Raw genomic sequence first — 23,289 nt, forward strand, 5'->3', positions numbered from 1 at the left:
CACCAACCCAAATGCACCCTGCAGTGGTTGGTGGCTCCTTGCCCTGCCACACAATGCACATCCCACCTGAAAGGAAAGAAAAAGAGAAGAAAAATACAGAAATAGAAGCAAAAAGAGCTAAGACAGAAACAAAAGAGGAGAGAAAGTGCAACAAGATGACAAGAGCAACAGGTAAGAGAATGAAAATATTTTCTAACTAACTGTGTGCAATATCACATAGGATCAACAAGTTGATGGAAAGCACAAAACTAACACAGTACTGATGGTACAAAGTATCACATCCTCATTCACTGTCTTCAAAAAGCCACGACATCACAATATATACCATTCCAAGGACAATTAAAACCTAATTTACAATAGCTACAGTTAATTTTCATCTTGCAAAAATTTTTAACTGCCTCTGCCCAGCGTAAATGTAGCAATGGCATTCTAAAAATGGCATTGGGTCCTTTACACTATTGCTCCAGCTGTTGCCACCTTGGGTGGAGTTCTGAGAAGGATGGCCCGAGCACCCACCTGTTTCAGGCGGAACTCCCACTTATAATATGCAAATAGAAGTCCCATCATGTATTTAGGATGCCGTTTGCAATTTTGATGTACAATTGGGCACCCTGCATTCTCCATCCATTTGTACCAGCATTGAATGGCTTAACCAGCAGGCCTTAAAAGGACCACCGGAGGCCACTCAAAAATGGCCAAAGAAATGCACCTCTGACCCCACAAAAATACTCCGACCCACTGCTGGCCTGTGCAGCAGGTTCATTTTACATCCCCTCCCCCAATCACTCATGCTTCACCCCATTCCTTCACTCATGTCGCGTCTCCTACCCCTTCACCTTTCTACCATCTTCTCCCCTGAGTATATTCAAGATTGAGATTGATAGATTTTTGGGCACTAAGGGAATCAAGGGATATGATGATAGGGGGGAAAGTGGAGTTGATATAGAAGTTCAGCCATGATCTTATTGAATAGCGGAGCAGACTTGAGGGGCCATATGGCCCCACCCCTACTCATATTTCTTATCTTCTTATGATCTTACGTGCACAGCGCAGCCCCCCCCCCCCCGATTTCTCACCCTCCCCAGTCAGTGAGCCGCCTCAGAGCACAGGTTTGACACGTGCAGCTCACCGACTGTATCAAAATGGCTCGGGCCGCACGGCGGTTACAGTGGGCGGGCAGTGGGCTTGCTTTGCCCGGCAACCACCCGTTGTTCTCCTAAACTGACAATCCGCCCCTTGGTGTCTGTTCTAGTTCCTAAGACCTATTATAACACCGCATCTAAGTGCCAAGGGAAAGCCAGGGGTCTGCGATCTTGATGGCTGCACAGAACTATCATGAGTCTCTTGAAACAGAGTTGACTCTTCGCTCTGGGCTGCTGAGACCTGAGATAGACTCAAAAAAGCCGGGTGATTTGTTATTGACTGATCCAGCGCCTGGTCCTGGTTCTGCTCTGCTCTTTTCATCTATGAAGGCATCTGAGAAGGAGAGGGGTGGTGGGGAGGAGGGTGGTGGGCTTGGGTCTGGAGATCTCTGTTGTACTGCTGTCCTGAGAGAAAGCAATCTCATCAATGTGATCTCCAGCTAGCCCACTTGAGCTGTAAGCAGGGTGCTGGTGCCCCACAATCTTCAGGGGAACAGACTTAAAGGAAGCACCAATATCCCTCAAACCTTGACAGAGAGTGGGCCAGGTATCCTCCAAACCACCCGAGGTGCTGCTCTGAATAGTTCAGAATCCAGTAGCCATCAATCTATCCATAATGTCCCCCAAGATCTGAAGGTCAGCAGTCAATCCTTCCACTTGAAACCTGGAGACTTTATTATTAGGGTGAAGAATGCAGATGTTGCTGGAGATGCTCACTCTCCAACATGCATTGCATTGAACAAATTTTCTTGGATTGTGTCACAGAGGATGACATTTAACTCTGCCACTGTGCCAGCCCATTGTGGCACATCTGCTGAGAGGCTCCATGATGCCTCCACATGTATCTGATGCTCTATGAGCATCCTTCATTTCATGGCAGGACCCCTGAGATCATAGTACGTTCACTCTGCGACTCAAGACATTTCATTAGCCTCCACTCAGCATCATGAGGCTCCACTTCCACACATTCAGCCTCTGACTTCTTCATGCTCAGTGACTCACCCAGTGACATTTTCTTATCTTGGTGATCCCCAGTGATTCTATCTGGGCTGGTGAGTGTAAGTAAGAGTGAAAGTGATGGGGTGGGTGGGTTTCTGACGCAGGTGACAGATGTAGACAAGCCTGGAATCTCATCTGCAGCTGTTGCCTGTGTTCCCTCTTTGCTTGCTAGTACTGAGGATATAAACAAAAAACAATGGCTATCAGAGGTCTCTTGTCATTTAATGATACCCTCATTACCTTATTTTGGAATTTCAGTTAAACATTTTGTTCCTGTTCTGATCTGTTTTCAGGATCAGATCTTAACATATATGTACTTGGTTGTCAAAACTAACTGTGACCCCAGGACCTCCAACTTCTGTCTGCTTAGGAAGAGTTAGTTCCCTGGATTTCCATGAGCTCTTCCTACCGGTGAGTTAATTGCTAGATGTCTGGGGATTCAGTAACCTGGTATTGTGTGCTAACTTCTGCAAACAGAATGTGTAAACTTGAAACGACAACAGCAGTTGCTGATCTTTACCTCACCTGGATGTTAACATTCAACAGATGGAGTGAAATAGTAAGGCCTCTAAGCAAGCTGGGACAGGGAAGCTGTGCTTCAAAGAGCAAACATGCATGTCAAGATGTGAGGGTAGGTTAGGTGGAGGAATCCATGTGAGAAGCACACCAGATGCCTGGTGAAAAATGTGTTCTGTGAAACCCCATAGTGCCATGCCGAAAGCCTGCGGCCAGTGACCAATAGCCTCTCTCTGGCAGTCTCACCAGGCAGTCATGGCACAGAATTGGAGTGTCACTTACCTTTGCTGCCTGTGTCAGGTTATTAAGTTTCTTCCTATGTTGTGGAGGGAGGGGGTTCTTAGGGTTATAGAAATGCCACTGACTGCCTCCTTCCATATCACACAGACAGCTGTATTGGCAGGTCTCTTGCCACCAGTCCCAAGAATGGCATCCCTTCTCTGTCTAACTTCACCCAGCAGTACCTCCGTATCGTTCTCTGTAAGGTTTTTCTTCCCTTTTGCAGATGCCATCTCTGTTCTCATGCACTTACCTGTAATGTATGTAATGTATATATACCTTAAGGGAGAGAACTACTTTTTACAGCTCCTGTATACTGTAGTACCGGCAGTGACCACACCTGTATATAAACCCTGAGTAGTGATCTGTACAATTAGTTCTAGAGTAACCCTCATTCAGTAAACACCTGTTAAATCGTTCCCTGCAGTCTGTTGTCTGATTATTGAAGGACACAACATTAAGATTGATACGCTTATCAATTACTTCATAAAAGGTGATGAGTCGAAGAAGAGATGATGAGTCGAAAGAAGAGATGAATAAGGCTTTTATTAGCTAAGAAGAGACCATGCTTCTTCGTGAGTGACTGAACAAGTCTGAACGAAACCCACACAGTGGTGGGTGGAGTCAGCTGAGGCATGCCTCCATACACAGCGCCACCCAGAGGTGGCAATATACAATACAGTGGTTTACCACATTCACCCCTTGTTTAATGTGAAGTCCGGCGGGGTGAAGGGTACTACAAGTTAAGTCTATCAGGAGGCCTTGTCTGACGTCCTGATCGTCGTGGTGGCGGCGGTGGTGTTGCAGCATCCGACGTCGGGTCTGGTGTCTGGGTGGTTGGCGAAGATTCCTGGGGCTTTGGCATGCCGTCTGCAGGGGTTGGGTTGGGAGGGGTGGTGGGGGATAACAGTGGTAAGGGGGATAACGGTGGTAAGGGGGATAACGGTGGTAATTCAGGGGTACCCGAGTGTGCGAGATCTCGTATGGAGACCGTGTCCTCCCGCCCGTCTGGGTATGTCACCCAGGCATACTGGGGGTTGGCGTGTAGGAGGTGCACCCGCTCGACCAGGGGGTCCATTTTATGCGTCCTCACGTGCCTCCGCAGTAGGACGGGCCCAGGAGAAGTCAACCATGCCGGTAGCGAGGTTCCCGATGTAGACTTCCGGGGGAAAACGAAAATTTTCTCATGAGGGGTCGCATTAGTGGCAGTACAAAGCAGTGACCGAATGGAGTGAAGCGCTGCAGGGAGGACCTCCTGCCAGCGGGAGGTCGGAAGGCCCTTAGATTTTAGTGCTAAGAGGACTACCTTCCAAACCGTCGCGTTCTCCCTTTCCACCTGGCCGTTCCCCCGGGGGTTGTAACTGGTGGTCCTGCTCGTGGCGATACCTCTTGTTAGCAGGTACTGCCGAAGTTCGTCGCTCATGAACGATGAGCCCCTGTCGCTATGTATATAGCTGGGGAACCCGAACAGAGCGAAGATGTCATTCAGACACTTGATGACCGTGGTACTGGTCATGTCTGGGCAAGGGATGGCAAAGGGGAAACGGGAGTACTCATCAACTATGTTGAGGAAGTACACATTGCGGTCAGCGGAGGGGAGGGGCCCTTTAAAATCGACGCTCAGGCGTTCGAAGGGGCGGGTGGCCTTGATCAGGCTTGCTCTGTCCGGCCTATAGAAGTGCGGTTTGCACTCGGCGCAGATTTGGCAGCTCTTGGTCATGGTCCTGACCTCCTCGATGGAGTAGGGCAGGTTACGGGATTTGATAAAATGGAAAAACCTGGTGACCCCCGGGTGGCAGAGGTCATTGTGGAGGGACTGCAGCCTATCACTCTGCGCGTTGGCGCATGTATCACGTGATAGGGCATCTGGGGGCTCATTGAGTTTCCCTGGCCGATACAAGATATCATAATTGTAGGTGGAGAGTTCGATTCTCCACCTCAAGATCTTGTCGTTCTTGATTTTACCCCTCTGCTTATTATTAAACATAAAAGCTACTGAACGCTGGTCAGTGAGCAGGGTAAATCGTTTCCCGGCCAGGTAATGCCTCCAGTGACGCACCACTTCTACAATAGCCTGGGCCTCCTTTTCGACGGAGGAGTGTCTCGTCTCGGGGCCCTGGAGGGTCCTTGAGAAAAAGGCCACGGGTCTGCCCGCCTGGTTAAGGGTCGCGGCTAGGGCGAAGTCGGAGGCATCGCTCTCCACTTGGAAGGGGATGGACTCATCCACCGCGTGCATTGCGGCCTTCGCGATATCGTTCTTGATAAGAGTGAAGGCTGCACACGCCTCTGGTGTCAGGGGGAAGGAGGTGGCTTTGATGAGGGGCCTGGCTTTGTCTGCATAGAGGGGCACCCACTGGGCGTAGTAGGAGAAAAACCCCAGGCATCTCTTCAGTGCTTTTTGGCAGTGGGGAAGGGGTAGCTCCATTAGGGGGCGCATTCTGTCGGGGTCGGGCCCGATGACTCCGTTCTCCACCACGCAGCCGAGGATGGCCAGGCGCTTGGTGTGAAACATACATTTTTCCTTATTGTACGTTAGGTTCAGCCGTTGGGCCGTACGGAGGAAATTTGCTAGATTAACGTCGTGGTCCTGCTGGTCGTGGCCGCAGATGGTGACGTTATCCAAATAGGGGAAGGTTGCCCGCAGCGCGTTCTGGTCAATCATTCGGTCCATCTCCCTTTGGAAGACCGAAACCCCATTGGTGACGCCGAAGGGGACCCTAAGGAAGTGGTAGAGGCGGCCGTTTGCCTCGAAGGCAGTATACTGGCGGTCCTCATGGCGGATGGGCAGCTGGTGGTACGCTGACTTAAGGTCAATGGTGGAGAATACTTTGTATTGCGCAATCTGATTGACCATATCAGATATGCGAGGGAGGGGGTACGCGTCCAGCTGGGTGTACCGGTTTATGGTTTGGCTGTAGTCGATTACCATGCGGCGTTTTGCAGTGGTTTTAACGACTACAACCTGGGCTCGCCAGGGGCTAGTGCTACCTTCGATAATGCCCTCCTTCAAGAGCCGCTCCACCTCAGAGCTGATAAAAGCTCTGTCCCCGGCACTGTACCGCCTGCTTTTGGTAGCGATGGGTTTACAGTCGCGGGTGAGGTTAGCGAACAGGGGAGGGGGGGGGACTTTTAATGTGGAAAGGCTGCAGGTGGTTTGCAGCGGGCGATTTAAAAGTTGTTGGTTGCAGACTGTGAGTGGGGGGAGGGGTCCACCGTATGCTAGTGTGACACTCTTAAGGTGGCACTGAAAATCCAACCCTAGCAGGACGGCAGCGCAAAGACGGGGCAGGACTAGCAGTTTAAATTTTTGATATTCAGTGCCCCCTACTGACAGGGTCACCACACAGTAGCCGCTGATGTCCATTGACTGGGACTTGGACGCCATAGAAATGCGATGGTGCGTTGGCAGAATCGTGAGGGAGTGGCTACGTACCGTGTCGGGGTGGACGAAACTCTCTGTGCTCCCGCTGTCGATCAGGCAACTGGTGGCGCGGCCGTTTACCGCGATATCCATCATGGAGCTGGATAGATGGTGAGGGTGGCCTTGATCCAGCGTCACGGAGGCCAGTATGTGGCTTAGTGAGTCACTATAGTCATCCGCCGAGACGGTGGTCGGTTCCGGTGACGAAATGGCGGTTGAGTGCGTTGGATACGATGGCGGCGGATGCCATGCGGCCGGGGGTACACAAAATGGCGGATAAGATGGCTGCTCCCACGGCCCGCACGCTGCGCTGCTGGCTGGCTTCCCCTTGCAGGCGTTAGCGTAATGGCCTTTCTTCCCGCAGCCCGAGCAGGTAGCTGTCTTAGCTGGGCAGTGCGCTCTGGGATGTTTTAACTGGCCACAGAAATAGCATTTTTGGGCCTGGTTACTGGGCATCGAAGCAGTTCTTACCGGAGGCTGCTGTCTCAGTTGGGTCGCTGCAGCGGTTGGTGCCGGGGGCGGCGGTCCCGTGTCCCACGGTTTCGATTGCCATGTCTCGGCGCCGTTACGGGGGTATGCCTCGAGGTTTTGGTGGGCCTCCTCTAACGAGAGCGCAAGGGCAATGGCCGTCTTCAGGTCGGGTTCCTTGCTTTCTAGCAGTCTCTGCCGGGTGTGGTCTGACTGGAGGCCCCTGACGAAGGCATCACAGGCGAGTCCCTGCGCGTGCTCCACAGCCGTTACCGCTTTACAATCGCAGTCTCTGCAGAGTGCCAGTAGCGCCCGTGCAAATGCCCCTACCGATTCTCCCGGTTGCTGCCTGCGGGATCCCAAGAGGTGTCGGGCGTAAATTGTGTTCACTGGGCGCGTATATTGCCCTTTTAGTAGCTCGAGGGCCGCCACGTACGTATTAGAGTCCCGGATTAGCATATATACTTGATGGCTCACCTGGGCGGTCAAAATTTTCAGTTTGTGATCCTCCTCTGTAACCTGTGAGATTGCGAGGAAGGATTCAAAGCAGCTCAGCCAGTGTTCAAACTTGGCTGATGCACCCACATCTTGAGGGTCGAGGTCCAGGCGTGGTGGTCTGAGGGCTCTCAGCAATGTCTGCTGTATCCGTTGCTGTTGTTGCTCCTCAGGTGTCGCCATTTAACTTTTAGCTAATAAAATTGATACGCTTATCAATTACTTCATAAAAGGTGATGAGTCGAAGAAGAGATGATGAGTCGAAAGAAGAGATGAATAAGGCTTTTATTAGCTAAGAAGAGACCATGCTTCTTCGTGAGTGACTGAACAAGTCTGAACGAAACCCACACAGTGGTGGGTGGAGTCAGCTGAGGCATGCCTCCATACACAGCGCCACCCAGAGGTGGCAATATACAATACAGTGGTTTACCACAAAGATACACGGACATAACATTGGTGACAAGGCAGATTCGAACCTACCTGCAACTCTGCATCACCTCCCAGGGATTCGCTCCTGGAGAACAGTGGAAGAAGGTCAAGTCCAGAAGCACGGGCGTCGAACACGGGCAACCTCCCAGTCATCCAGCGGAAATTTGAGCATCGCAGGGGAGGCTGTTGAGAGCTAGGCTTGGCTTTCCAGTCACGGTGGTCCAGCGAAACGGGCGCAGCCGGTGTTCAGGACCGAGCGGCATCAATGGGGGAGAGAGACGAGAGAGAGCAGAGCGCAGCTGGTGTTCAAGGGCCGAGCAGCGTCAACGGGGGAGAGAGGCATGCAGGATAACGCGAGGCGCTGCCATTGACACGAGGACCGCAGAGAGCGGCATTGGCAGCAGCGCAGGAGCAGTGCGCGAAACCCACAGGGCATCGCCATTTGCCACGAGGACCGCCGAGAGCGGCGTTGGCAGCAGCGCGGGAGACGCCATTTTAAGCCAGTCTAACCACACCCAAAAATGCCGAAGAGTGGCAGTATCACAGCGTTCGACAATGAAGTCGAAGATTGGACGACATATGTCGAACGCATAGAAGTATACTGCAAGGCGAATGAAGTGCCAGATGACAAGAAAGCGCTGTTATTGTTGAATTCAATGGGTGCAAAAACGTATGGCTTACTACAAAACCTAGTAACCCCAGAGAAGCCAGTAGAAAAGGATTTTGAAAACATAGTGTCAATCCTACAGGACCACTTAAACCCCACACCGCTGCTGATAGCAGAAAGATTTAAGTTTCACAAAAGGAACCAGCATAAAGATGAAAGTAATGCTGAGTATTTAACGGAACTGCGCAAGCTATCGAAACACTGCCAGTTTGTAACGGGACTAGCAGATACTTTAAGGGATAAGTTTGTGTGTGGGCTTCAAAGTGAAGGAACCCAGAAACGGCTTCTGTCAGAAAAGGATCTTACGCTGGACAAGGCTTTCAGCATTGCAGTATCACACGAAGCAGCAGCACGGGGCGCTGCAGAGATACAACGGAGACCGCAAGAATATGGCACAAATGAAATGTCATACGGAACAGTGAAGTGCTATCGCTGCGGCAGAACAACACACGACCATAATGATTGCTGGCTCAAGGACAAAGTGTGCAGACAGTGTGGAAAAGTAGGACACATAGCAAGAGTCTGCAAGTCGGGAAAGAAAACCAGCAGCAAGAAATCTCCACAGGAGAAGTACAAGAAGGTACATAAGGTGACGGAGAGTAGTTCAGATGAACAGAAGAGTGATACAGACTCCGGAAGCAAGGAGCTGGGTTGTCTGAAACTACATAATGTGATCAAAACGGAGGATCACCAAACTATCTGGGTCACGCTCAAGATAGCAGGAGTCCAAGTGAAAATGGAATTGGACACAGGATCAGCCCTAACAATCATAAACCGAAGGGACTACAAGTGGCTATTCTCACATATACCCTTGAGAGATACAAAGATTGTCTTGAAGATGTACACGGGGCAAAAAGTCTACCCCAAAGGAAAAATAAGGGTGAACATTATACATAACGGCAAGGAAACACCAAAAATGGACCTATATGTATTGCCAGATGGAGGACGACCACTACTAGGACGTGAATGGATCCAGAAGATACAGCTAGATTGGCATTCCATACAAGCACTGACTGTAGATGCCAAAAAGGATGACGACGTCACACCTGGACGACTGTCAAAAATGCTAACTGACGCACAAGAAGTGTTCCAGCAGGGACTCGGAACACTAAAAGGCATAACAGCGACGATCAAAATAGAGGAAAATGCAAGCCCAAAGTTTTTTAAGGCCAGACCGGTACCTTATGCGATCTGCCCAGCCATCGAAGTAGAGCTGGAAGGTTTGGAACGTTCAGGAGTACTGTCCAAAGTGGACTGGAGCGAGTGGGCTACACCCATCGTTCCTGTAATGAAGAGGTCGTTGAGTAATACGCCTGGGGAACCAAAGAAGGTTCGCATCTGTGGGGACTTTAAGGTGACAGTGAACCCAGTCCTTCACACTGTACAATATCCGCTTCCGCGGATTGAAGATATTTTCATCTCGCTATCTGGAGGGAAACGCTTCACTAAGATTGATCTGGCCCACGCGTACCTGCAAATGGAGGTAGAAGAAGCCTCGAAACAATACCTCACGATTAACATTCATAAAGGTCTCTACCAATACAACCGGATGGTGTTCGGGGTAGCATCAGCTCCGGCTATTTGGCAAAGGGCAATGGAACAAGTCCTGCAAGGGATTCCAGGGACCCAGTGTTATTTGGACGACATCCTGGTCACGGGCAAAAATGACAGTGACCACCCCGCCAACCTGGAGCAGGTGCTCACTAGATTGAAGGAATATGGGCTCTGAGCTAATCGCCACAAATACGAGTTTTTCCAGAAGCAGATCTCGTTCCTCGGGCTGGTGAACTACTACCATAAGTTCTTGCCGAATTTGTCTACCGTACTACACCCACTGAACACCCTACTGCAAACGGGGGTACCATGGAAGTGGAGTGACGAATGTAAATGAGCTTTCCAGAAGAGCAAAGCATTGATCACATCAAAAGAGGTGTTGGCTCATTTCAACCCAGCACTAGCAATTCGGTTGGCGTGTGATGCATCACCCTATGGCATTGGAGCGGCGCTGTCACACAAATTCCCGGACGGCTCGGAGAGGCCAGTAGCCTTTGCGTCTCGGTCACTAACCTCAGCCGAGCGTAACTACGCCCAGATTGACAGGGAGGCCCTCAGCCTAGTGTGGGGAGTGAAAAAGTTCAACCACTATCTGCACGGGCAGAAGTTCACCTTGCTGACTGACCACCAACCACTTGTCTCCATCTTTAATCCAAAGAAGGGCGTTCCGGTGATGACTGCGCAACGGCTACAAAGATGGTCCCTTTTTCTAGGGGCGCACCAATATGAAATCGAGTATAAGGGCACGAAACAGCATGGAAACGCTGATGGGCTATCACGCCTGCCACTGCCTACTGTGGAGGAAGCACCAGCAGTGGATCCTGTCGAAATATTCCATTCGACTATAATTGAATGCTTGCCAGTAACTAATGCTGGTATAGAGAAGGAGACCCGAAATGACCCGACACTGTCTCGGGTATATGATTTGACGGTGAAGGGATGGCCAGCACATGGCGACTCACTGTTGCCAGCATTCTCATCCAGAAGAGAACAGCTGTCAGTATGCCAGGGGACCTTGATGTGTGGATCCCGAGTGGTAATTCCACCCAAGTTAAGGGAGAGAGTGCTCAATGAGCTTCACGAAGGTCATCTGGGAGGGGTGAAAATGAAAAGCCTTGCTAGGGCTTATGTGTGGTGGCCGGGGATCGATCAGCAAATCGAGGACCTGACAAAGAGCTGCTCAGGATGCCAGAAGGTCCAAAATGCACCACCACATGCCCCTCTACACCCATGGGAGTGGCCCTCATCTCCGTGGCAACGGGTGCATATTGATTTTGCTGGTCCATTCATGGACTCAATGTTTTTAATAGCCGTGGATGCGCACTCGAAATGGCCTGAGGTCATCAAAATGTCCTCCACCACCACGGAGAAAACTATTGCAGTCCTACGGACCATTTTTGCCAGGAACGGCTTGCCAGAGCAGATTTGCTCTGATAACGGACCACAGTTTCTGTCCGAAGAGTTCAGAAGATTTATGAAAAGGAATGGGGTAAGGCATTACACATCCGCCCCGTATCATCCAGCCACAAATGGATTGGCTGAGAGGTTCGTACAAACCTTTAAAAAAGCAGTAAAGGCCATGTGCGATGGCGACATTCCACTGCAGCATAAGGTGGACAATTTCCTGTTAGCCTACAGAAATGCGACACATGCAGTCACCAACCAGGCCCCAGCCATGATGTTCTTTAACCGAAGGTTGAGATCTCGTCTGGATTTGCTCAGACCAAATGTACGAAGAGATGTTGAGAGTAAGCAATTCCAGCACATCAATGAGAAGCTGACAAGGAGCTTCAATGTAGGGCAACCAGTCTTGGCCCGCGACTACCGAACAGAGAAATGGCAACCAGGAACGATATGCACACGGCAGGGGCCACTAATGTACACAGTGGATGTTGGGGAGAACATTGTGAGACGCCATGCTGACCAGATCCTAGAGTCACAGGAACGAGTCAACCCCATGTCTCGGCCATATGTACCTGGTGAGGAACCCGACGTACAGGTCGCATCTACCTCAGAAACAATAGCATTGGAAGCTGATGAATCAACTGACGACAGGGTGCTAGAATCGCCTCCGCACCAAGAGTGAGACACTCGGGAAAGGCGTTATCCAGAAAGAATCAGGAAGCCTCCCCAGAGACTGAGTATATGAATGGACTATTTTCATATAACATTGTATATTAAAAATGTTAATTGTTAAATGAGTATTATGGTACTGTTAATCTAAAAGGGGAGGAATTGTAATGTATGTAATGTATATATACCTTAAGGGAGAGAACTACTTTTTACAGCTCCTGTATACTGTAGTACCGGCAGTGACCACACCTGCATATAAACCCTGAGTAGTGATCTGTACAGTTAGTTCTAGAGTAACCCTCATTCAGTAAACACCTGTTGAATCGTTCCCTGCAGTCTGTTGTCTGATTATTGAAGGACACAACATTAAGATACACGGACATAACATTACCCAGCTTCTTTAAACAGATGCAGGCCTTTAAATCCTGCTTGGGGCCTTGACTCAGCCTTCTTCCTAAGTTTTCCGGACCTCCCCAGGTGTAACTGCCCGATTGCTGGCAAGGCTCCTGTTCTGGCTTCGCTCATCTGTATTCAAATTAGCTGAAGTTGGAATGTCAGAATTTCTGGGCCTAGGCCTGCAAAAACAATCAAACTTGATGAAAGGTCATCGACCTGAAATGCTAACCCGACCTTTCTCCCTCCACAGATGCCGCCTGAGCTGTTGAGTGTTTCCAGCATTTTGTTTTTAGTTCAGATTTCCAACATCTGCAGTGTTTTTGCTTTTTGTTTTACAACTTAACAATTGTCTCATTTGGGGAGGTGACTATTACCAGCCAGTCTTTAGGTTACATTTAGAATTGGCTTTAATAGTGAAAGGTGACATTACACTTCTCAATTCACCAAGTCACGTGACTGCAGACAACTCTAGCTTCTATCCTGTGCATGAAAATCTTTCTAAATACTAATGTGTAGGATTCACATAGAGTCATTAGTTTGGAGCTCAAGCACTGAAATAATAAACTTTGCGAGCCTTTTATAAATTTTCCAAATTAATTTCTGTCATATGCAAACACAACTTTCAGTAATAAAACTGCTTGGTGTTCCCTGCAATTCCTTGTGGAACTTGAAAGTACTTGATTTAGTTGCCAACCTTGTGTGAAATCCAGGTGCAAAATTTGGCCTAGAAAATTGGCCTCCTTCCGTCATTTTTATAGCTATCCAGTAGTGCCACAGAGTCTAGCAACATGGATCGGCAAAGATCCAGAATCACATTAACATCAACTTCTCTTGGCACAAACTATACGTTATGGTCATGTAGCTGCTGTTAACAAGTTGAAGTTGCTTAACAAAAAAATAGGAACATCTAAAATAAGTAGTAAACTGACGAGAAGTAAGACCTCTGCGGGGTGGAAATTCTTTTAGACTGTTTTTTTGGGTCTGAAATGGGTGCCGGCGCACGGACCATGTGCCCCAAGCAGGAGGTCCAAGGCTGGCCCGAAATTAGGTATCGGCATCATTAACATTATTTGGGCAAGCTGCTGGCACCTGTCGCACCTCCACAGGCAGTGCGCCCATTTAAAAAAGGTGAATGTTGGGCTGTTTGCCTCGTCGGCAGCGGTCGAAGGTCAGTCTGGGGAGTGTAGAGGGGAAGTTGTAATGGGGAGGGGGCGATCGCAAGAACTGTAGAATCGGCGCAGCATTCCTGCTCCTCCTGGCTCCACAGGAACGATTTTTGAGTATTAATTAGTTGGTTAAACCACAGCGGCCGCAGAAGGATCCTGAGTGGAGCAGGCTCACCTCCTGCACTGCCCATAAGAACATAAGAACATAAGAAATAAGAGCAGGAGTAGGCCATATGGCCCCTCGAGCCTGCTCCGCCATTCAATAAGATCATGGCTGATCATCGACCTCAACTCCACTTTCCCGCCCGATCTCCATATCCCTTGATTCCCCTAGAGTCCAAAAATCTATCTATCTCAGCCTTGAATAGACTCAGCATTCACAGCCCTCTGGGGCAGAGAATTCCAAAGATTCACAACCCTCTGAGTGATGAAATTCCTCCTCATCTCAGTCTTAAATGGCCTACCCTTTATCCAGAGACTATGCCCCCTAGTTCTAGACACCCCAGCCAGGGGAAACAACCTCTCAGCATCTACCCTGTCAATCCCCTTCAGAATCTTGTATGTTTCAATGAGATCACCTCTCATTCTTCTAAACTCCAGAGAGTATAGGCCCAATCTACACAATCTCTCATCATAGGACAGCCCTCTCATCCCAGGAATCAATCTAATGAACCTTCATTGCACTGACTCCAAGGCAAGTATATCCTTCCTTAGATAAGGAGACCAAAACTGTGCACAGTACTCCAGGTGTGGTCTCACCAAGGCCCTGTACAATTGTAGCAAGACTGCCTTACTCTTATACTCCAATCCCCTTGCAATAAAGTCCAACATGCCATTTGCCTTCCTTATTGTTTGCTGTACCTGCATGCTAGCTTTCTGTGTTTCTTGCACTAGGACACCTAAATCTCTCTGAACACCAACATTTGAAAGGTTCTCACCATTTAAAAAATATTCTGTTTTTCTATTCTTCCTACCAAAGTGAATAACCTCACATTTCCCTACATTATACTCCATCTGCCACCTTACTGCCCACTCACTTAGTCTATCTATATCCCTTTGCAGGCTCTTTGGGCTCGAATTTCATCGGGCCGTTGAGGCGGGATTGGAGGCGTGTGGGTGGTTAAAATTGCAAAACTGGCGGGCAGGCCCAACCCCGCCTCCATCCCGCCTCCAAGCAATTTTCATTAAATCGTGTCTACTGGTCCCGTCTCTGTCCCACCTCCAAGAGGCAGGATAGGCCGTTAAGGCCCTTAACAAGCACTAAATTGCATCTATTATCCCATTTTGAAAGGCCTTGGTGATTTTAACCCTTTTCCGATGTGAAGCACACCTGCTCTGAAACACGACGGTGAAACCTGGCGGGAGCACAATTGGATTGCTGACTATTAGCTGCACCTCCACCATTAAATAGGATATTTGATCAGCCATCATTTGCAGGTGGCAGGACTTTGTTGTCTCAGGTCTGGGGGAACTTTTAGAAGGCATAACCACAGCTGTGGAAGTTTGGAGCCTGACACCCATCTCCAGTGTGACCTCCTGGGAAACCCCTCTCGCCACCTTCACTGAGCACTTCCTCAACTGAGGCATGTACAAAGTAATCCTAAGCCCTCAATGTGGAATTCCCATTAGCGAAATGACACATGCCACAACTGCAGCAGTAGCCATCAGATTTTTTATTTACAGTAACCATCTGACAGCTTTTTAACATTAAACATCAAATTTCACCCAAGTGACTACCCTTGTGACTATTTGTGCAGTATCTTTCTCTTACGCATGCTCCTACGTGGTGCTTCCCCTATGGCATCAGCAGATGTGGAGGCCCCTTGCTCACTTTCTTGCTGCTCCTGTCTCGACACCTTTGGCGGGCGTCCTCTGGGGTTGCAAACCTGTGAGGGCTCGCCAACAGTTTGCTGCTCCTGCGGCTGTGCAGGGGTTGAGACGCCGATCGCAGTTGGGTGTGGACTCTGGTGGGGCTCTGACCGAGGGCTCTGCAGTGGCATGGAAGTGTGAGCACTTGGAGAGGAGCCCCCACTTCCTTGATGTCTGCCACCAACTTCCCTCTCATGGGTCAGGTCCCCCTCAGCGCTTGCAAGTGGCTTGAGAGCACCTTGCTGCACATCAGGGGGGCCATGGGGATCCGTATCTGCACTGGTAGTCCTACTCAGAAGGACTTCCATGAAGGTCTGGTTTCTTTGTTCAATAGATGACCATCGCTCCTCCAGAGATGTCATTCTATTCAGAACATTCACCATGTTTTCTGCATTCTGGCGACTTATCACCTCCATGGAGGTTGCCATCCTTTCCATGGTGATGCGTTCATGCGCCAATGACTCCACAAAGGCTTTGCTCATGTTCGCAATGGACTCCTCAATTCGCTCCACACTCGCAGCGACCCTGGAGACAAAACCTGCCAGATCTTGTGGATGGACCCAGAGGCAGAGGATCGACATGCAGCTGAGCCGAGCTGGCAGAGGCCTGCGCCCTCCAATGAGGACTCTTCACTACTGTCCCTGTCTCCACCATCTGCTGATGCTCACTTGTGAGCTGTGATACACCAGGTGACAACACTACTCTATCTCGCGAAGGTCCCACCGAGGTGTGAGTGTCTGCGCTGGTGCTGGGTGCACTGAATTCTGCTGACCTTGCGCCCTCAGAGGTTGCAGCTTCCTCTGAGGAGTCTGGATGCTCAGGCTCGTCCTCCTGGCTAGTGGGGATGGGTGCTTGCGATGGTTCTGTGGGGGAGTAAAGGAAAGAGTGAGAGATGTGATGGCAAGGTTACATGCACATTGCATATTGCAGATGATCATAAATCCATCTGTTAGAACTTCAGAATCATTATCAGCGACTCATGCAATGTCAATGAGAGAGATGGAAAACTATCCTGTCACCAGCTTGCTGTGATGAACCTGTCTGTCCGTCCCCCACTTGCGCATCGCCCTCCACTCCCACGATCTGCAGGACCGCATCCTCCCAGGTGGTGAGCTGGGCTACTGAGGGTGGCCCTCCTCCTGTCCTCGCTCTTTCCCTCTTATTGTGAGCTCTCTTTTCCTGCAATGAAGGAGACAAGTGGAGCTTGAGTGAGAATGAAGGAGTGTAGAGAATCCATAGCATAGATGGAGACAAAGATGGAGTGAGGTGGCAAGACCAAGGGCCCTCCCTGTGTGTTGTCAGTTGTAATTGCATCACAGTGATAGGGAGTGTGAGGGCTGCATAGTCGAATAGTTAGGTGAATGTGACCATAGAGAGAGAGGGAATGGGTAAGGGTGCATGGATGTCAGTGTCAAGTGGGATGTGGAGGAAGAGATTGCTAAAGCTGAGTGCTGGTGAGGAGAGGCAATGGGGATCAGATTGAGGGTGATGGAAAAGTCATACTCACTTTTCCAGTGCGCAGAAGGTCATGAAACCTCTTCCTGCACTGAAGCCAGGTTCTGTGGGTTCTTGACAAAGAGTTGACCTCCTCTGCCACCTGGACCCACACAGCCTTGGTTTGCTGGGGAGGCTTCTTCCTCCCTGAGAAGGGAAGAGCACCTCTTTATTTTCTCTTGCTCCCTCTACTAAAGCCTGCAGGGCAACGTCATCAAAGTGGGGTGCAGACCTAGGTCTCTGGCTGGCAATTCTTCCTGCAGGTGCTTCTAACATGCAAGGGCAAAGCTTGGCAGTCTGCAGAAGAAGCAAGGCTTGTTGCAGACCTTAAATGCAGTAGCAATGATGACGTCATTGGAGGCGACTTTCAGACTGGAAGAACTCATTGGCCATGGGTTCCCACAAGTTGGAACTCAATTGGCCAATTAAGTTAAAATGGCATAATTTTCCCACATCGATTTAGAATCGGGTGGCTAACACGAAATGCAGATTACACGACCCCAGCCCGCCCGAGTATCAAAATCTAGCCCTTTGTGTTCTCCTCACAGCTTACTGTCCCACCTAGTTTTGTATCATCAGCAAACTTGGATACATTACACTTGGTCCCTTTATCTAGGTCATTAATATAGATTGTAAATAGCTGAGGCCCCAACACTCCCAGAGGGAGCCTAAAACAGGCATCAGACCCTCATCTACATAAGTGAGGGGCCTAACACCTGTTTTAGGCTGCCACACATGATGCCTGAAAAATAGCCTGGCCCAATATTGGGTTGGACGTCTTAAAGGCGTAGTCTGGGCACAGGACGTTGGTCCCCAAAATGGGTGCAACAAGGTCCAATTTCTTCCTCTGCAGCTTTCAAATTGGCAAACAGAGAAAGGATAGTTTTTCTTTTCAAAGACAAAGGTACAGAATCACATTAACATCCTCACCTGGTCTGGCCTATATATGGCTCCAGAACCACAGCAATGTGGTTGACTCTTAACTGCCCTCTGAAATGGCCTAGCAAGCCACACAGTTGTAAAAAAAATGCTACGAAAAACAATAAGAATGAAACCAGACAGACCACCCGGCATCGACCTTGGCACCAGCTACGGACATGACAACGGCACACCCGGCCCAGTCAACCCTGCAAAGTCCTCCTCACCAACATCTGGGGACTTGTGCCAAAATTGGGAGATTGGTCCACAGACTAGTCAAGCAACAGCCTGACATAGTCATACTCACAGAATCATACCTTTCAGCCAATGTCCCAAACTTCTCCATCACCATCCCTGGGTATGTCCTGTCCCACCAGAAGGGCAGACCCACCAGGGGTGGCGGCACAGTGGTGTACAGTCGGGAAGGAGTGGCCCTGGGGGTCCTCAACATTGACTCCGGAACCCATGAAGTCTCATGGCTTCAGGTCAAGCATGGGCAAGGAAACTTCCTGCTGATTACCACCTACTGCCCTCCCACAGCTGATGAATCAGTACTCCTCCATGTTATACACCACTTGGAAGAAGCACTGAGGGTAGCAAGGCACAGGATGTACCCTGGCTGGGGGACTTCAATGTCCATCACCAAGAGTGTCTCGGTAGCACCACTACTGACCGAGCTGGCCGAGTCCTGAAGGACTCAGGCGCACCTAAAAATGAGGTGCCAACCTGGGAAAGCTGCAACACAGGATTACATGCATGCTAAAAAGCGGAAGCAGCATGCTATAGACAGAGCTAACTGATTCCACAATCAACGGATCAGATCAAAGCTCTGCAGTCCTTCCACATCCAGTCGTGAATGGTGGTGGACCATCAAAAAACTAACGGGAGGAGGAGGCTCCATGAATATGCCCATCCTCAATGACGGTGGAGCCCAGCACGTGAGTGAAAAAGACAAAGCTGAAGCGTTTGCAATTATCTTCAGCCAGAAGTGCCGAGTGGATGATCCATATCGGCCTCCTCCTGAGGTCCCCACCACCACAGAAGCCAGTCTTCAGCCAATTCAACTCACTCCATGTGATATCAAGAAATGGCTGAGCACAATGGATACAGCAAAGGCTGTGGGCCCCGACAACATCCCGGCTGTCGTGCTGAAGACTTGTGCTCCAGAACTAGCCGTGCCTCTAGCCAAGCTGTTCCAGTACAGCTAGAACACTGGCATCTATCCGACAATGTGGAAAATTGCCCAGTTATGCCCTCTCCACAAATAGCAGGACAAATCTATTCCAGCCAATTACCGCCCCATCAGTCTACTCTCAATCATCAGCAAAGTGATGGAAGGTGTCGTCGACAGTGCTATCCAGCAGCACTTACTCACCAATAGCCTGCTCACTGATGCCCATCTTGGGTTCCGTCAGGACCACTCGACTCCAGACTGTTATGTTCATTAATAAATAGACATTCTTATTATGAACACAGCTAGCTTTTGCTAGTTATTTTATTGAGCACATGTGGACTTGTACAGCATCTTGCAGAGGCTTCCATCTTGACTGCTGCCTTGTGGGTAGCCTAGCCTCATGCGTAATGTAGTCTTAATATAATATATAGCTGGGTAGTGTAGTCTTATACATACAGCTATATACAGCTCTACGGCTCCACCTAGTGTCCACTATAGAATGACATGCTATTCATCACTACATCCCCCTTTCTTTGAGGTTTAACAAAGTCAATATCAATCAACTTTCAAGAAAACAATAAAGATAATATCAGTAACACTTTTGTTAGTGCTCTATAAACATAAACATTTTCAAAACAGTCAACACATTTTCAAAGCTTTACATTGTACTCAAAGATTAAGTCTATCAGGCTCTTTTACTTCACGTGTGGATCTTCTCAACACGGGTAAGTCTGATGTGTCTTCATGAGATTGTTCTGGCGGTGAATGACAAGATGCAGTTGCGGCATTGTCATCAATCTGGTCTTGAATAGTCTCTTGTGTTTTTAGGAGGGAACGGCGGTTCCTCCTGAGAATCTGTCCTTCCTCAGTTCTAACAGTGTATGACCTTGGTCCTACTTCCTCAAGAACTGTAGCTTTCCTGTTCCATGCATCTGGATCCTCAATCCTGACAACATCATCCTTTGTCAATGGTTTTAGAGTTTTGGATGACTTATCATAGTATGATTTCTGTTTCAGCTTTAACAGTTGAAGTCTCTGTCTCAGTTCCTCACTTTGCTGTTCTTTTGCACAGCAGGGTACTGTGGTGCGCAACTTGCGACCCATTAGTAGTTCATCAGGTGAAGAACCACAGTCTAAAGGTGAGGCTCGGTAGCTCAGCAGGGCGAGATAAGGATCAGACTTGCTTTCTGTCGCTTTCTTCAGCAGCTGCTTGAGAACTTGAACACCTTTCTCTGCCTTACCATTTGACTGAGCATACAAAGGACTGGATGTGATGTGCTGAAAGTCATAATGTGCTGCAAACTGTTGCCACTCCTTACAGTTGAAGCACGGACCATTGTCGCTAACGGCAATCCTGGGAATTCCATGTCTGGCGAAGATGGATTTCACATGCATTATGACACTGCTTGCTGTGGTGCTTGAGAGCAGCGCCATCTCAGGATAGTTAGAATAGTAGTCAATCACTATTAGATAGTCTTTACCATTTAAATGAAAAAGGTCCATACCAACCTTTTGCCATGCTGCTGTTGGTATGTCAGCTACTAGCATTGGTTCCTTTGCTTGTTTGTTTTGGTGTTTCTGACATGTCTCACATTTGCCTATCATGTTCTCAATGTCCTTATTTATGCCAGGCCAATAAACAGTGTCTCTTGCTCTCCTTTTGCATTTTTCAATTCCGAGGTGTCCCTCATGAATCCTTTTGAGCATGTCTTGACGTAGAGCCTGTGGAATGACTATTCTGTTCTGTTTTAGTAATAGTCCACTTGCGACACTCAATTCTGACCTTATGTGAAAATATTTTGGACAGGAACCTTTTGGCCAACCATGATGAATGTTCTCTATTACTGTTTGTAATACTGTATCTTTTACTGTTTCTTCTGCTATTTGCTTTGATTTTGTGTCTGACACAGGCAGCGCAGCAGTGACCATACTCACATGAACATCCACGTCTTCTTCAGTAGAGCTCACATGACTCATTGTGGGTGCTCGGGATAGTGCATCTGCTAACACTATGTATTTGCCTGGTGTGTAGATCAGTTCAAAGTCATATCTTTGCAACTTCATCATGAGTCGTTGAATCCTTGGAGACATCTCATTCAGGTTTTTTTTTATGATGGCAACCAGAGGGCTGTGGTCTGTCTCAACTGTGAAGGTGGGAAGTCCATATATGTAGCCATGAAACTTTTCTAGTCCAACTACCAAGCCTAGACATTCCTTTTCAATCTGGGCGTATCGACACTCAGTATCAGTCATAGACCTGGAGGCATAGGCAACAGGCTTCCAATCTTCACCCTCTGCTTGTAGCAAGACCACACCTAGGCCATCTTTTGATGCATCCGTTGACACTTTGATTCTTTTGGTTGGGTCAAAGAAGGTGAGTACAGGTGTGGTTGTCAGCACTGTTTTGAGGTTTATCCACTCTTGTTCATGTCTTTCTGTCCATGCAAACTCATTTGTTTTATGTAGCAGGTCTCGCGGACAGGCTGTCTTGGCTGACAAGTTAGGAATGAACTTTCCAATGAAGTTTATCATCCCCATGATGCGTAGCACTCCTTTTTTGTCAGTGGGTCGGGGCATTTTGAGTATGGCGTTTACTTTTTCCATATCTGGCTCTATTCCTTTACCAGATAGATTATCTCCTAGGAAAGTGACTTCCTGGACGTCAAACTGACACTTGGCTTTGTTGAGCTTCAGTCCATTCCGGCATATGCTCTGTAGCACTTTAGTCAGTCTCTCATTGTGTTCTTTCAGTGTGGAGCCCCAGATGATGATGTCATCAACATAGACCCGAACTCCTTCCAGACCTTCAATTATGTGTTCCATCGCTCTATGAAAGATTTCAGATGCAGATATTATCCCGAAAGGCATTCTGAGGAAACAATACCTGCCAAATGGTGTGTTGAAGGTACAGTATTTGGTGCTCTCTTCATCCAGTTTTAGTTGCCAAAATCCTTGTGAGGCATCGAGCTTTGTAAAGTATCTAGCACCTGACATTTCACTGGTGATTTCTTCTCACTTGGGAATCTGGTAGTGTTCATGTTTTATGTTTGCATTTAAGTCCTTTGGATCCATGCATATTCTTAGATCATTGTTCTTTTTCTTTACACATACCATGGAGTTAACCCAGTCTGTTGGCTCTTCGACTTTCCTGATGACTCCTAGTGTGGTCATTCTGTCCAGTTCATTCTTGAGCCGGTCACGCAGGGGTGCTGGAACTCTTCGTGGAGCATGTACCACTGGCTGAGCATCCTGCTTTAGCTGGATCTTGTAAGTGAATGGTAGAACTCCAAATCCTTTGAACACATCCTGGAAATTATTCACTACAGAATCCATCAAGTCATCTGGTCTGCTTATGGCACAGTTTATACGGTAGACTCTTTTGACCAGTTCTAAGTCCTCACAAGCTTTGTCACCCAATAGCGAATTAAGCCTTTCAGCCACAACAGAAAACATGAGATGATGCACTTTGTCTTTGACTGTCACTTTAAGTCTGCATACACCTAAGCTATCCATTTTCTGTCCATTATAGTCCTTCAGTACTACTGACTTTTTCTGTATTTTGGGCTTTTCTTTCATATTGTTAATGTCACTCATACTGATTAAGTTTGCTTTTGCCCCAGTGTCTAGTTTCAAGGTAACTAATGCTCCATTTACCTGCAGTGGGATCATCCATTTGTCCTCTTTTACTGCATTAACTTTATGTTCAGCATTGTCCATTTCTGAGGGCTGCACATTTTCTGTATCCTTTTTGATATTGTCACATGACACCATTCCTACAAAAAATGTCTCACTTAAATCAGTGTCCTCAATTACATTAACTCGTTGCCCTTTCTTAGTTTGTACTTTTGAAAAGCATTGTTTGGCAAAGTGATTCTTTCCATTACACTTTGTGCACATTTTTCCAAATGCTGGGCATTGTCTTAACTGGTGTTTGTAACCACAGCATTTACAATTAAAAATTTCATCCTCCGATTGCTTTTCATTTCTGATTTCACTGAAAGTCTGCGCGTGCTTTCGAGCTAGCTCGCTGGCTTGGCATATTTTCACCGCATTTTCCAAATTTAGTTCGGTTTCTCTCAACAGACGTTCCCTGACTATTTTATCATGAATACCAAACACAATCTGGTCACGAATCATGGATGCTTTGAGCTCAGAGAAATTACATGTCTGTGCTTTCAGTTTCAGATCAGTTATAAAGCTATCAAAAGTCTCATTTTGTTGCTGTGTCC

This window comes from Somniosus microcephalus, chromosome 2, assembly GCF_052327205.1.
Source record: "Somniosus microcephalus isolate GS21.2 chromosome 2, FLI_Smic_1.0, whole genome shotgun sequence".
Taxonomy (NCBI): domain Eukaryota; kingdom Metazoa; phylum Chordata; class Chondrichthyes; order Squaliformes; family Somniosidae; genus Somniosus; species Somniosus microcephalus.